The 12,734-nt window shown below is 50.0% G+C and overlaps 1 protein-coding gene across 8 annotated transcripts in view; it reads left to right on the top strand.

The window, feature by feature from the left end:
- The window catches only part of LOC144768773 (uncharacterized), a 9,320,023-nt gene that overhangs the window by 7,970,303 nt on the left and 1,336,986 nt on the right, over positions 1–12,734 (top strand). The window lies entirely within an intron of this gene.

Below are 12,734 nucleotides of genomic sequence, written 5' to 3'. Positions count from 1 at the left end.
CCAGGTATGCTCCCTGGGCTGCTGGGAAGGTGTGTGGAGGACAGGGCATGATGGGATTTGAAGTCACAGCTGATACTTCACCTACCACATAGCGCAACAAGCCCACATGGTACTATGCTTTCCTCACAGTGAATGGCAATGTACTGCCAAGATGACTGACACTGGTGTGGGGGTGAGCCTTTTCAGGAGCCCATTGGTACAGGGGTTTGCCCTTCTTTGTCCTTAAGTCCTTAGACTAACAAAATAGAGATTGGCATGGAAGCGGTAATATCGAAAAAAATAGATTTATTAACCTCTCATGAGGGAGACTACGTCAATATAGTACCCTCGGGCCACTGAAGGAGGTAGTCCAAGGAGTACAGAAACCATGGGCCTTTTATGGTCAGTTTATAGCTGAGTAAGCATGAAGACTCAAAAAGAGGCGTTACAAGTATACACAAGAATAGCGATTCACATATTTGGACAACTGAAAACTACTTAGTCAACAGAGTGGGAAGACTAACAAAAACCCTTACATCAGTTGAAATAGTCTGACAGTTGTACTCTAAGACAGATGCATTCTGGCAGCTACATCCCTTTCTGAGCATGCACAAGGCTCTGGCTCAGCGCTGAAAGAGTTAACTATAACTTATGACTCAATCAAAATACAAGGGCAGCCAACAGTGAAGATGGGAGAATCCCGGGTCTAACTAAAATGGCTCAAGGAACATCAGTGCATTAACAGTACACCAATACATGGTGCACAGCCGAGAATGGGCCGTGGGCCATTTAATTTGATTAGTAAACATTTTCATCTTTTCTCCAAGTTTGTCCATGTTTTATCATGTCCATTTTTTATCAGAAGTAATCCAATAGAATCAGTATTATTCCAAGTCTTCCAAAACATTCTTTATTTGATGGTTCTAATGTAAATATACATTTGATACGGTAAATCATAAAATTCTTCTAAACGGTCTCCTTGACCTGGGAATATCAGGAGAAGCCTTGGCTTGGCTCAAGTCCTTCTTAAGTGATCGAACTTTCCAGGTCTTTGAAGGTACATCGGTCTCTTCAAGCAAGCCTTTGGGCTGTGGGGTACCGCAGGGCTCTTCACTGAGCCCCACGCTCTTTAATGCATACATGAGACCGCTGGCTGGGATTGTTCGTCCACGCGGTATTAACATCATTACCTAAGCGGACGACACCCAGCTAGTGGTCTCCCTTGTGCAAAAGAGCAGCCCACAACCACAGCCCAACTTAACAAAATCCCTGGAACAGGTCAAGAGCTGGATAACGAAGTCCTGTTGGAAGCTCAATGACGATAAAACGGAGCTTATGCTCCTGGGCCCTTCAGCCCCTTCTACTTTGGAGCTGCTATGGCCTATGAGCATGGGTGCAGCCCCTACCCCCAGAGACAACATCAAAAGTCTGGGGGTGTGGCTGGATAAATCATTGAGCTTCGACATACAGGCAACCAAAGTGTCAGCGACCTGCTTTGGCCTCCTCAGGATGATAAAAATAATTCTTCCACTTATTCCCTTTGAGACCAGGCAGACAGTCATACAGGGCCTAATTCAATCTCGCCTTGACTTCAGCAATGCTTTGTACCTGGGGGTGCCTGAGTACACTTTACAAAAACTGCAGCAGACTCAAAATTGTGCAGCTCGCACATTGCTTGGAATTCCTCGTAGAACCTCTATAAAACCTGGCATAAGAGCTTTGCACTGGCTCCCCATTAGGGAGAGAGTCAAGTTTAAATCTATGTGCATCGCCCACCAAGCATATTGGAAATCCGGTCCAGAAATCAGTCACTCTTTGATATCACCCTACCAACCCAATAAAGCTCTCCGTTCATCACACGCTTTTTTTGCTAAAGTCCCTAGGATTCAGAGAGCGAGGGCAGGAGGTCGATCTTTTGCCTATAATGCCTACAAATTATGGAATGCTCTTCCCCTCCACCTTAGAACTAATTCTAACTTGTTGAGCTTTCGTAAACAGCTCAAGACTTTTCTTTTTAATTAGTTAGATCACCTCTTGATCTCTTTCTTCTGAAGGTACTGTTTTAGTCTAGAGCCTAGACGCCTCAGGGCAACTGTAGCGCTTAATAAAATTGTTTTTCATTTCATTTCATTTTTCATTTCATTTCACATTTCTTTCATATTTGTCAAAATCCAATGCATTTCGGGAGAAAGTTCCCTTTGTCAGGGGTCACTACAATGGAAACATAATATTAGGTACCACCGCAACATGTGTCACGCAATAACTTAACCTAACTTTAAATGTCTTCAGCATTCATCATATTTAACAAAACTAACTCCTTACCATTCCATTACTGATGTAATCCGCATTAAGGTGTTGTAACTATTACTCCTCCCCCAACGTGCATATGCCCTTCATTTAACCTAAAAACTACAAACAGTGCTACCTCATGCTTACCGCCCCCGAAACACTGATAAAGTAAATCTTTACAGCTAAACGCCAGTGACTCATACCCACAAAATGGACCTCCCATCGTGATCCCTGCAAGCTGAAATCAGAAATTTAAAATGTACGTCCTATGTATCTTAAAAATTGTCAGCATCCAATATACCTCACAACGCTGTCCCATCCTTATGCGTAGCATACATGCTGTACGATTAAAAGTACAGCGCAAGAGGCTTGTGTACCAATTATCCTGTCTATAGCGGGCCCGCCGTGCACACTGCATATCCACCATTATGTGGCCACGCTCGCCTCTTTTCAATGAAAACCAATTAAGAACGTAATGTTATCAACCTGCTTTAAATAAAAGTCATGTGACCCCAAAGTGTCACGTGTTATGCCCCAAAAAATTAACAACATAAACTAAATACTCCTATCCCCAATTACCACATACCGCTGCAGCAGTGTGTAATACCCATGTGCGTGACTCACGATCACCCCAAAATGTATATAAAATATCTCCCTACAACATTAAGCCATGCATGTGTTGCACGACTTTTGTTACATATATTCAACCACAAACTCCATTAGACACCTCAATATTGTGAAAGTAAAAGAGTCTTTGATGCTGCGATGGTAACCAAACGTTTTCAACAGAATAAGGAAACATCTTTACACATTCGAAAAACTTGCATATAAGATGAATCTTTCTATTGTTTTATCATGGGGTGCAGACTATGGAATAGACAGAATTTAATATTAAATTCACATAAATTATGCACACCCTTTCTTTTTATCATTTGCTCGTTGTAAATCTGTAATTTTAATTTCATTAATACTCTCAAGGCAAAACATTTGGCGTGCAACCCTGTTGCATGTTCTGCCCATACCGCCATTATAATCCAAGGAACATCAGTGCATAAACAATACACCAATACAGGGTGCACAGCTGACAATGGGCCGTGGGCCATTTTTTTTGATTAGTAAACATTTTCATCTTTTCTCATATTTTCTCCAAGTTTGTCCATTTTTTATCAGAAGCAATCCAATAGAGTCAGTCTTATTCCAAGTCTTCCAAAACATTATTTATTTGATGGTTTCAAAGTAAATATACATTGCACATGTCTTCCATATTAATCAAAACAAAATGCATTTCAGGAGAAAGTTCCATGTATGCCCAGGGCAAGTTAATCAAATGCTGCTGGTAGGCTTGCAGCACTGGTTGTGCCACCCACAGAAGCAGCTTGTAAAGTGCGTCTCAGGCCTGCCATTGCGGAGCCTATGGGCAGTCCAGTACTGCCATGATCGACTTGGCCAGTGCACCCACTTGCCAGTCTCTAAACCTTCCTTTTTCTTCATATCAGACACCCCTATGGTAGGCCCAAGTGCAGGGTGCCATTGTAAGTATAAGTTAGGACATGCCCTGGTGTGTGTGTGGCATGCCCTAATTGTGAATTACAGCCATATTGCAAGGCTACTTGTTCCCCATAGGCCAGAATGGGCAGTTTGATTATTACATCTTATAATCCTATCTGACACAGGAAACATGGTAGAAATTCGAGTTTAGTATGCCTGCACCCAGAATGATAAAACACATCTTTTAGTGAAGTTATTTATAACATTCTGTATTTGAAAATATCACTTTTCAAAAGTAGGTATTTTCTTGCCTAACAAACCAAGCCTGCCTCTGCTAAGTTGTGTATTGTGTGTCTGGTTCTGTTAGTGACAGGGGCTGGGGGATTCCAGTAGACAGGGTGAGTCAGCACAGGACTGAATAGAGAGATCTACATGCAGATGGGTCGGAGGAGTTGCACCTGGGACCTGAATAGGGCTGTGCCTTCCCTCCACAATCCTGGCTCCACCTCCAGTGCTGCGTCTGGTGTCTCTGCCCTGCACTGTGAAAGGAAAGAAGGAGTCATGTCAACAGTGTGCTCCAGGAATTACCAGAAAGGCCTCTCTGCCTTCAGAAAACAAAGAGAAAAGTAGTATAACTATGAGGACCCAGACCCCAAGACTTTATACCACTTCTGGAACAACAAGATGAACCTCTGCCAAGGGGAAGAACTGAAGGAAGCTGTAGGAGTTGTACTGCCCCCTGCCAGTGTGCTGTATTGCTGGGTTGGCCTACAGTGGTATCTTCAGTGCCAAAGAGCGGGGAAGGAACTTTGTGTGTATTTCATTATCTTGTAAAATATTTCTCCAAGGGTTTGAACTTGTGCTTGCCTCCTGCTGAAGTCTCAGGGACAAAAGACTTCACCACCAGCTCCCCTCTGAATTTTCATGCTGGGAATTCTATCTGCAGAAGCCTGAGTGCCTCTGGGAGCTGGAAGCGTGATGCAATGAGAAGAAGCATGTCGCTGCCGCAGCTTTAGTCGTCGCATCGCCGGAGAAGTGTGCCGCTGCCGCATCTCCCCAGAAGCGTGTCTTCATCACAGCGACTGCTGTCGCATCACCGGCGAAGCATGACACCACCGTTTTGAAGAGGTCCTGGAGCCTGAAAGTATGGCCCAGGGACCTGCCTTATAGAGAAGAGGTAGGAGGTGCGGGAAACCAGACCTCAGTGTTCCCAAGGTCCAGGAGGAGGCAGCCCTTGAGAGGGATGCCCTGGAACCTACAGGGAAGCAAGTTTCTGAACTGGGGGACCTACCTGAGCTGACCCATTGGCAGCAAGAAGGAGAACCCTCCAGGGAGGAATTTTGTGCGGAACAGAAGAAGTGCCCTTCTCTTGTGGGTTTGCAGCAACAGGCCACAAACCAGGCAGCAGGTGATCAGTCTGGATCACATTGGATCTACTGGGAGAACGACCTCCTGTATAGCGAGCCTAAGGTTGCTGAGCCTGGGTCAGCCTGTGTGCTGGTGGTACCCCAGCGCTTCAGAGCCTTCCTACTGGGGTTGGCTCATGATCTACCTTTAGCTGAACATCCAAGGCAGGGCTAGACCAGAACGGCTTGTCACCCACTTTTATTGGCCCCAGATGCGGAAGAATTCAGACACTCATTGTAGGACCTGTCAAACTTGCCATGCAAGTGGGAAAAATGGAAGGAAGCAAAAGGCTCCTCTCCAACATTTCCCGGGAGTCAGTACCCCCTTTGAATGGGTGGACATTGACATTGAGAGGCCACAGGACCCCAAGACAGCCATGGGCAACAGGTTTATCCTGGTCTTGGTGGACGATGCCACCGGGTACCCGGAAGCCATCCCGCTCAGGACAGTGACAGCCCCCGTGGCGGGACGTGTACTGATGGGGATTTTCCCCCATGTGGGGTTCCCCAGAGAGGTGGTGTCAGACCGTGGTATCAACTTCATATCCAGTTATACGAAGTCCCTTTGGGAGGAGTGTGGTGTTACCTACAAGTTCATCACTCCTTAACACCCCCAAGTTAATGGGCTGGTTGAGAGATTCAACCGGACCCTTAAAGGCACGATCATGGGTCTTGAGGAACCAATGAGGCATAAGTGAGATCTCCTCTTGCCATGCCCTCTGTTTGCTTACCGTGCGGTGCCACAAAAGTCCCTAGGGTTCAGTCCCTTTGAACTGTTGTATGGACACCCAGTGAGAGGACCTTTGAGTCTGGTCAAGGAAGGCTGAGGGCAATCGCCAAGAAACCTCCCCTGGATGTATACAGTTACATGCGGGCCTTCAAGAATCAGACTCGGTGATTCAGAGAGCTCGCTCAGGTGAATCTGGAAGCCAGCCAGGAAGAGATGAAGTGGTGCTACGATCAGAAAGCGACTCTGATTGAGCTTCAACCTGGACAGAAAGTTAGGGTCACGGGCCCTGTAGAGCCTTTTGTGCACCAGGACAGGTCCATTGAGGTGGTAGAGCGCAAGAGTGATGTCACCTACCTGGTGAACTTGTGGTCTCCAAGGAACCCTTTGCAGGTCCTACATGTTAACCACCTGAAGCCCCCCTTAGTGAAGCACGCCCACTTAGCGAAGTGGGCATGCTCCTAGTGACAGATGATGGAATGGAAGAGGAGACCGAGCCTCTTCTTGACCTCCTCTCTGCAACAGAGCAAAATGGGTCAGTGGATGGTGTCAGCCTCTCTGCCACACTGACCCCTGAACAGCAGCAAGATTGTCGCCAACTGTTGGGACAATTCTCTAATTTGTTTTCCTTGGTTCCTGGTGTCACTGAGTGGTGCGTCCATGATGTGGACATTGGGGACAGTCCTCCTGTGAAGCACAAGGCTTCCAGAGTGGCTGACAAGGTCAGAGCTTACATCAAGGAGGAATTCTCCAAGATGTTACCTTAGGGAGGATTGAGTCCTCTAACAGTTCTTGGGCCAGCCCAGTGGTTTTGGTCCCAAAGGCTGCCGCGCCTGGTGCCACACCCGAGCTCCGGTTCTGTGTGGACAATCAAGAACTCAATTCAGTCACCAGGACTGACGCGCATCCCATCCCCAAAGCTGATGAGCTCATTGATCGGTTAGGAGATGCACGGTACCTCAGCACGTTTGATTTGACGTCTGGGTACTGGCAGATTGCCTTCACTGATGGGTCCAAAGAGAGGTCAGCATTCTCCACACCTGATGGGCACTACCAATTCTGGATTATGCCCTTAGGGATGGAGAATACCCCTGCCACCTTTCAGAGATGTGTCAACCAGGTATTGGCTGGACTGGAAGATTTCAGTGCCACCTACCTGGATGACATTGCAGTGTTCAGCGCCAGTTGGGAAGAACATCTGCGCCACCTCTGGGAAGTGTTGATAGCACTGCGCAAGTCAGGCCTCACATTCAAGGCAAGTAAGTGCCAGATCGTGCAGGGTTCCGTGGTGTACTTGGGGCACCAGGTAGGGAGCGGCCAGGTGGCGCCCATACAACCCAAGATTGATACCATTCTGGCATGGGAACCCCCAACGACTCAGACACAGGTGAGAGCCTTTTTAGGACTCACAGGGTCCTACAAGGGGTTTGTCAAGGGGTATGGCAACATTGTGCCACCCACAGAAGCAGCTTGTAAAATGTGTCTCAGGCCTGCCATTGCAGAGCCTGTGGTCAGACCAGTACTGCCATGTCGACTTGGCCAGTGAATCCACTTGCCAGTCCCTAAACCTTCCCTTTTCTTCATATCAGACACCCCTATGGTAAGTCCAAGGGCAGGGTGCATTGTAAGTATAAGGTAGGACATGCCCTGGTGTGTGTGGCATGTCCTAATAGTGAATTACAGCCATTTTCGTTTTTCACTATTGCAAGGCTACTTTTTCCCCATAGGCCAGAATGGGCAGTTTGATTATTACATCTTATAATCCTAACTGACTCAGGGAACATGGTAGAAATTCAAGTTTAGTATGCCTGAACGCAGAATGATAAACTACATTGTTTAGTGAAGTTGGTTTTAACATTCTGTGTTTGAAAATACCACTTTTAGAAAGTAGGTATTTTTTTGCCTAACTACCCAAGCCTGCCTCTCCTAGGTTTTGTATTGTGTGTCTGGTTCTGTGAGTGTCAGGGGCTGAGGAATTCCAGGAGCACAGGACTGAATAGAGAGATTTAAATGCAGATGGGTGGGAGGAGTTGCACCTGGGACCTGAATAGGGCTGTGCCTTCCCTCCACAGTGCTGGCTCCACCTCCAGTGCTGCGTCTGATGTCTCCACCCAGCACTGAGAAAGGAAAGAAGGAGTCATGTCAACAGAGTGCTCCAGGACTGACTAGGCAAATGCCTCTCTGCCTTTAGGGAACAAAGAGAAAAGTAGTATAAATATGGGGACCTATTTGGTCAAAGGTGTACAGCATTGCCAACTAGAGACCTACAGTTCTAACAGAGATGTATCAAAAAAGAGTTTTGCGATTCTCAAATTGCGATTTTTAGCGAATCACAATTAGAGAATCGCAAATACAATGTATGTAGGATTTCCTAAAAATGTTGCGAATCCTACATATTCCTTATTTGCGAATCACAAATTGAGATTCGCAGTTAAGGAATTCCTTCCTATTCATTCCTATGGGGTAGAAGGCTCATTGGAATGAATGGGAAGACATTCTCAATTTGCGATGACCAATTAGAGAATCACAAAATGAGAATCCAATTTCAAGGTTGCAAGGGTGCCAAAAGGACACCCTGTTGCACCCTTGAAATATGCATGTGTGCACATTCTGCGTACATACATGCCCTAAGGGCATGTATATGAGACATATGGCGCTTTAAAACAATCAAAAATGCTTTTTTAAAGAAAATTGCAAATTATCACCAGCTTGAAGTTGGTGGTACTTTGCAATTCCTTAAGGCCAAATAGAACATTTCTGGTGCTTCCAGAAATGCATTTAAGGAATCGCAATTTGCAATTCCTTAATTGCATTCGCAAAATAGAGAATCGCAAATTTTGCAATTCTCTATTTTGCGATGGCCTTTTGGGATGATACATCCCAAAAGGCTTTTTACAATTTGAAAACGGGTCGATTCTGAGAATTTGCCCATTTGCAAATGGGAAAAAGGCTTGATATATATGGCCCATTGTGTCTCTCTACTACCCACAGGGCATGCTGAGAACACTGCTGGAACAAAACAGGACACTTAGTACCAGACCCTGGCCCACCCTGAGTTCTCTAGAATTGAGGTCTCTCACCCCACTTCGGATGACGATGAACTACCCAGCACCTCCGGTGTGGGTGAGCCTGCAGCACTAGCAGCTGTACCATCTGCATTTCCTGCAACCACTCCCACAACAGCTGACAACACCCAGATGACCACTATCCACACAGACACACAAAGCCAAGGAAACAATGAGAGCACAGCAACACAGGGCACTCTGGAGTTGGCGGACAACAACACCACTGTCAACAATGAAGAAGGCTCAATGCTGTCTGTGCCTGCAGCTACTAGTCCTGCTCCTCTGGGTATGGGTGGTAGGAGGGGGTGTGGGGACAGGTGCCGTCATGCAGCTGGTGCTGCTGATGACGTTTACCCACGTCTATCCTGCAATTTTAATGCATACCAAGATTGCAATTGAGACTTTGGCACATGCAACAGCAGCAGGCTAAACATTATGCTAAAATGGACTCACACATGTCCATAATGGAGTCACACATGCCAAAAATAGATAATATGACTGCGGTGCACAGGGACATACTCACCTTCCTCCACCAGATTGCCCACAACATGACCACACCTCCCTGTGTGGACGGGATCTGCATGTTATGTTAGGTTATGTTATGATAGGTCGTCTTGTAAAGCGCATGGCTACCCCAGCAATGGGGCGTCCCAGCGCTGTAGACCACTGGGGAACCCGTCCTGGCTTTCCCTGTGAGATGATCCCTGCTGGGTATCTCCAAGGTGAAACCAGGCATCCCCGGTGTATGTGGGCGGCCGTTGTGGAGATGAGGCAAGCTAATGCCCAGAGTTGCCGAGTGTGATCCCTGGTTAGAGTAGGCACCGAAGCGAGAATTATCGAGTCTGCTGACCCTGGTCCACGACCCTGCCGCGTCGGGAATTGAACCCTGGTCCCGGGCCGTCCTCTGCTTCCGGGTCTGCCGCCTCTAACCAGTGAGCCACACCACTCCACATGCCCATTGGGAGTCAATCGGAGGATCGTAAGTAGTGAGATGAACTGCAACCCGCGGCTCATAGGCGGCTAAACAAAACAACTGTATGGAAGGTGTGCACTGCACGTCAATTGGTAATCAGACAAAGAAATGCAGTTGTGAAGAAAACTAGCAACCAGCGGCCCGTAGGCGGCTACACAAAACAAACAGTCAAGGGACAATGGTCCCCTTCCCCACCCAGACCCCCCAACACCCCCACCCTACACTTCTGAAGTGGAAGCATCTGTCGCCCAAAACCCCAACTATTAACTACACCCCTAAAGGGCGATTCGCTACTCTAAAACGGTTAGCTACAATCAGTCAGGAGCATGGCTGGGTCAGACCCCCTCCATATATATTCGGACGCATGCCCACAATGGAGATATGTAGAGTAGATAACAAAGAAAACTTAGGATGTTGCAAGTTCAGGATGGCAGTCTGTAGGTACTCCCTGGCCGAGTCGTCCAGCAGGGCCATGAGAAAGCCTCGTTCCCGGGGTCGGGGGTATGTTCCCTGTCACCGGCCTAGGGGGGGTTAGATTGAAGGCATGCAACTGGGAGCACCGATCACACCCCCTCCTCCCCCCCCCGAGCCACGGATCAAAGGGCTCCCAGACAGGTCCGAGTCCGACATGGCCATTCGTCAGGTAGTATCTGGCTCGGGGGCGCTACCCAGGTCGATGAGGGAGGACCCCACAGTAGGAGTGGAGGCCCCCCGGCTCAATGTCTGACTCGGGGAGAGCCAAGACTGTGTCCCCGGTGACCGAGAGCTCCTCCCCCGGTGGGCCCCTCATCATCTGGATCCAGTTCGGGGCCGCTGCTCCTTGGGAGCCCCCTGGCCGGGTTGGGTTGACAATTTTGAGCCAGGGGCCAGGGTCGCACCTGGCAGGAGGGGCCGTTCCTCCGTGAGCCAGGTGCATGCCGCCTGCGGGGTATCAAAGAAAAAGGTTTTCTCCTGGAAATAAACCTTAAGACGAGCCGGGAAGAGGAGCCCATAACGAAGACCCATTGGCTCTGAGTTTTTGCTTGACCTCATCATTGGGCCTGCGCTGCGTCTGCACCTCTTTAGAATAGTCTGGGAAAACCATGATTTTGGAATTTTGGAAGTGCACTGGACCCTGCACCCTGGCGGCCTCCAGAATCATGTGCCTGTCCCGGCAGTTGAAGACTCGAAGGATAATGGGGCGGGCGGGAGCCCCAGGAGGGGGTTCAGGGGCCAGGGAGCGGTGAGCACGTTCTACCGCGAACCAGGGGGAAGAGTTTCTCCTTGGGGATCCAGGACCGGACCCAGGCTTCGATGAAGTTGTCGGTGCGTCCCTGCTCCACTCCCTCCGGAAAGCCCATGAGGTGCAGGTTATTTCTTCGGGCCCTTTTTTCTGCGTTTTCGAACCTGCGATACAACTCTGTGGTTTGTGCTTGTAGGTGGGTCATGGAAAGACGGGATTCCGCCTCCGTGATCTGGGCCGTGGCGTTACAGAGGTCTTGCCGGGTCAGCGCCACGTCCACTCGCACCTCCCCGATCTGGGTCTCCACCGACGCCTGAGATGCACTGATCGCCTGCAGGATAGTGGATAGGTCACCTCCAGCCGATCCAGATGGCGCCACCGATCCCGCCACTGTGTCGCAATCAGGCATGGTGAATTGATCTATATCGGTTAGAGTCGAGGGGCCAGGGGCCTGAGAGGCTTGGTTCCTGCCCATATCCCCGTGGAGTCAAGTACCGGCGCTCAACGGGGCGGGGAGGGGGGTACCCAGCAACGCCGAAGCCACGGCCCCGCCTCCTGGTATGGCAGCCGATCCCTCTCCCACCCCTGGACCAGGCAAGGTGGTCTTCCACTAGGGTGTCGTACCTCTCTAACGCGGCGTCGTCTCCCGAGGCAATCCCAGTAGGCCCAGGGCCCCCGGGCTCCTCCACCGATCGCAGTTCCCAAGGTCCGGGGCCACAGGCAGGAAGAGGGGGGCAGGTACAAACGGGGGCCACCTGACTTAGCGGCCGAACTACCCCTCTCTAAATCACAGTGTGTCCTTCAACATGCCATCCAGTGGGGGAGAGGGGGGGAGCCCTCCAGTTCGCACATCAGGGCAGGCCGGGGAGCCCAGGGGGCCCTCGAAGGCAGGCACCTCCTCTCTCCAGGGCCATGAGGCTCAGGGAAGGCAGCGCACCTCTTTGCAGGACTCCTCACCCTCAGCACATGAGGGTTGATGATGAAACAAGGCCGCAGGTGGCCCCCTCTGACACGGGACCCCCAGCACTCCCAGATGATGGAGGGCCCAGACGTCAGATTCAGGGCCAGAGGGGGGAGCCCCAGCAGGAAGCGATGAATCCCATGCAGGTGGGGACCAGTGCAGGGTGCAGCACCCCCACAGGCATCTCAGCCATCCACCGCAGACCCAGACTCCCAGGCCCTCGACCATGCGGCCCAACACAGCAGCCGAAGGGCTCAGGGGGAAGGAGGCCCACACTGCAACTCCCACCTCCACGCCTCCTCACCTCCTCCGATGGTCCGCTTATGGCGCCTCTCAGCTCCAGCCACCCTCAGAGTCGTCCCGGCGGCCCTCCGCCGAGGGCCAAGTGTCACTCTGTGCCTGCGGGTGGCCGGGCCCAGATTTGCTCTCACCGACCGCCGGCGGAATGGAGGCAACGCTGCAGGCTCCGCACTCGGAGTCAGTCGGCCGCAGCTCCACCGGACGCCCCAGCACCGGGGACCCCCAGGCACTGATCTGCTTCCTCGGGTGCTGGCCGCAGTCCGGCCTCGCTCCTCCTGTGTACGCCGCTGCCCCAAGGGAGCTCAGAGGGGGCCGCCGGAAGGC

This window comes from Lissotriton helveticus, chromosome 7 (assembly GCF_964261635.1).
Source record: "Lissotriton helveticus chromosome 7, aLisHel1.1, whole genome shotgun sequence".
NCBI classification, from domain to species: Eukaryota; Metazoa; Chordata; class Amphibia; order Caudata; family Salamandridae; genus Lissotriton; species Lissotriton helveticus.
This window is presented reverse-complemented; position numbering and strand designations above follow the sequence as displayed.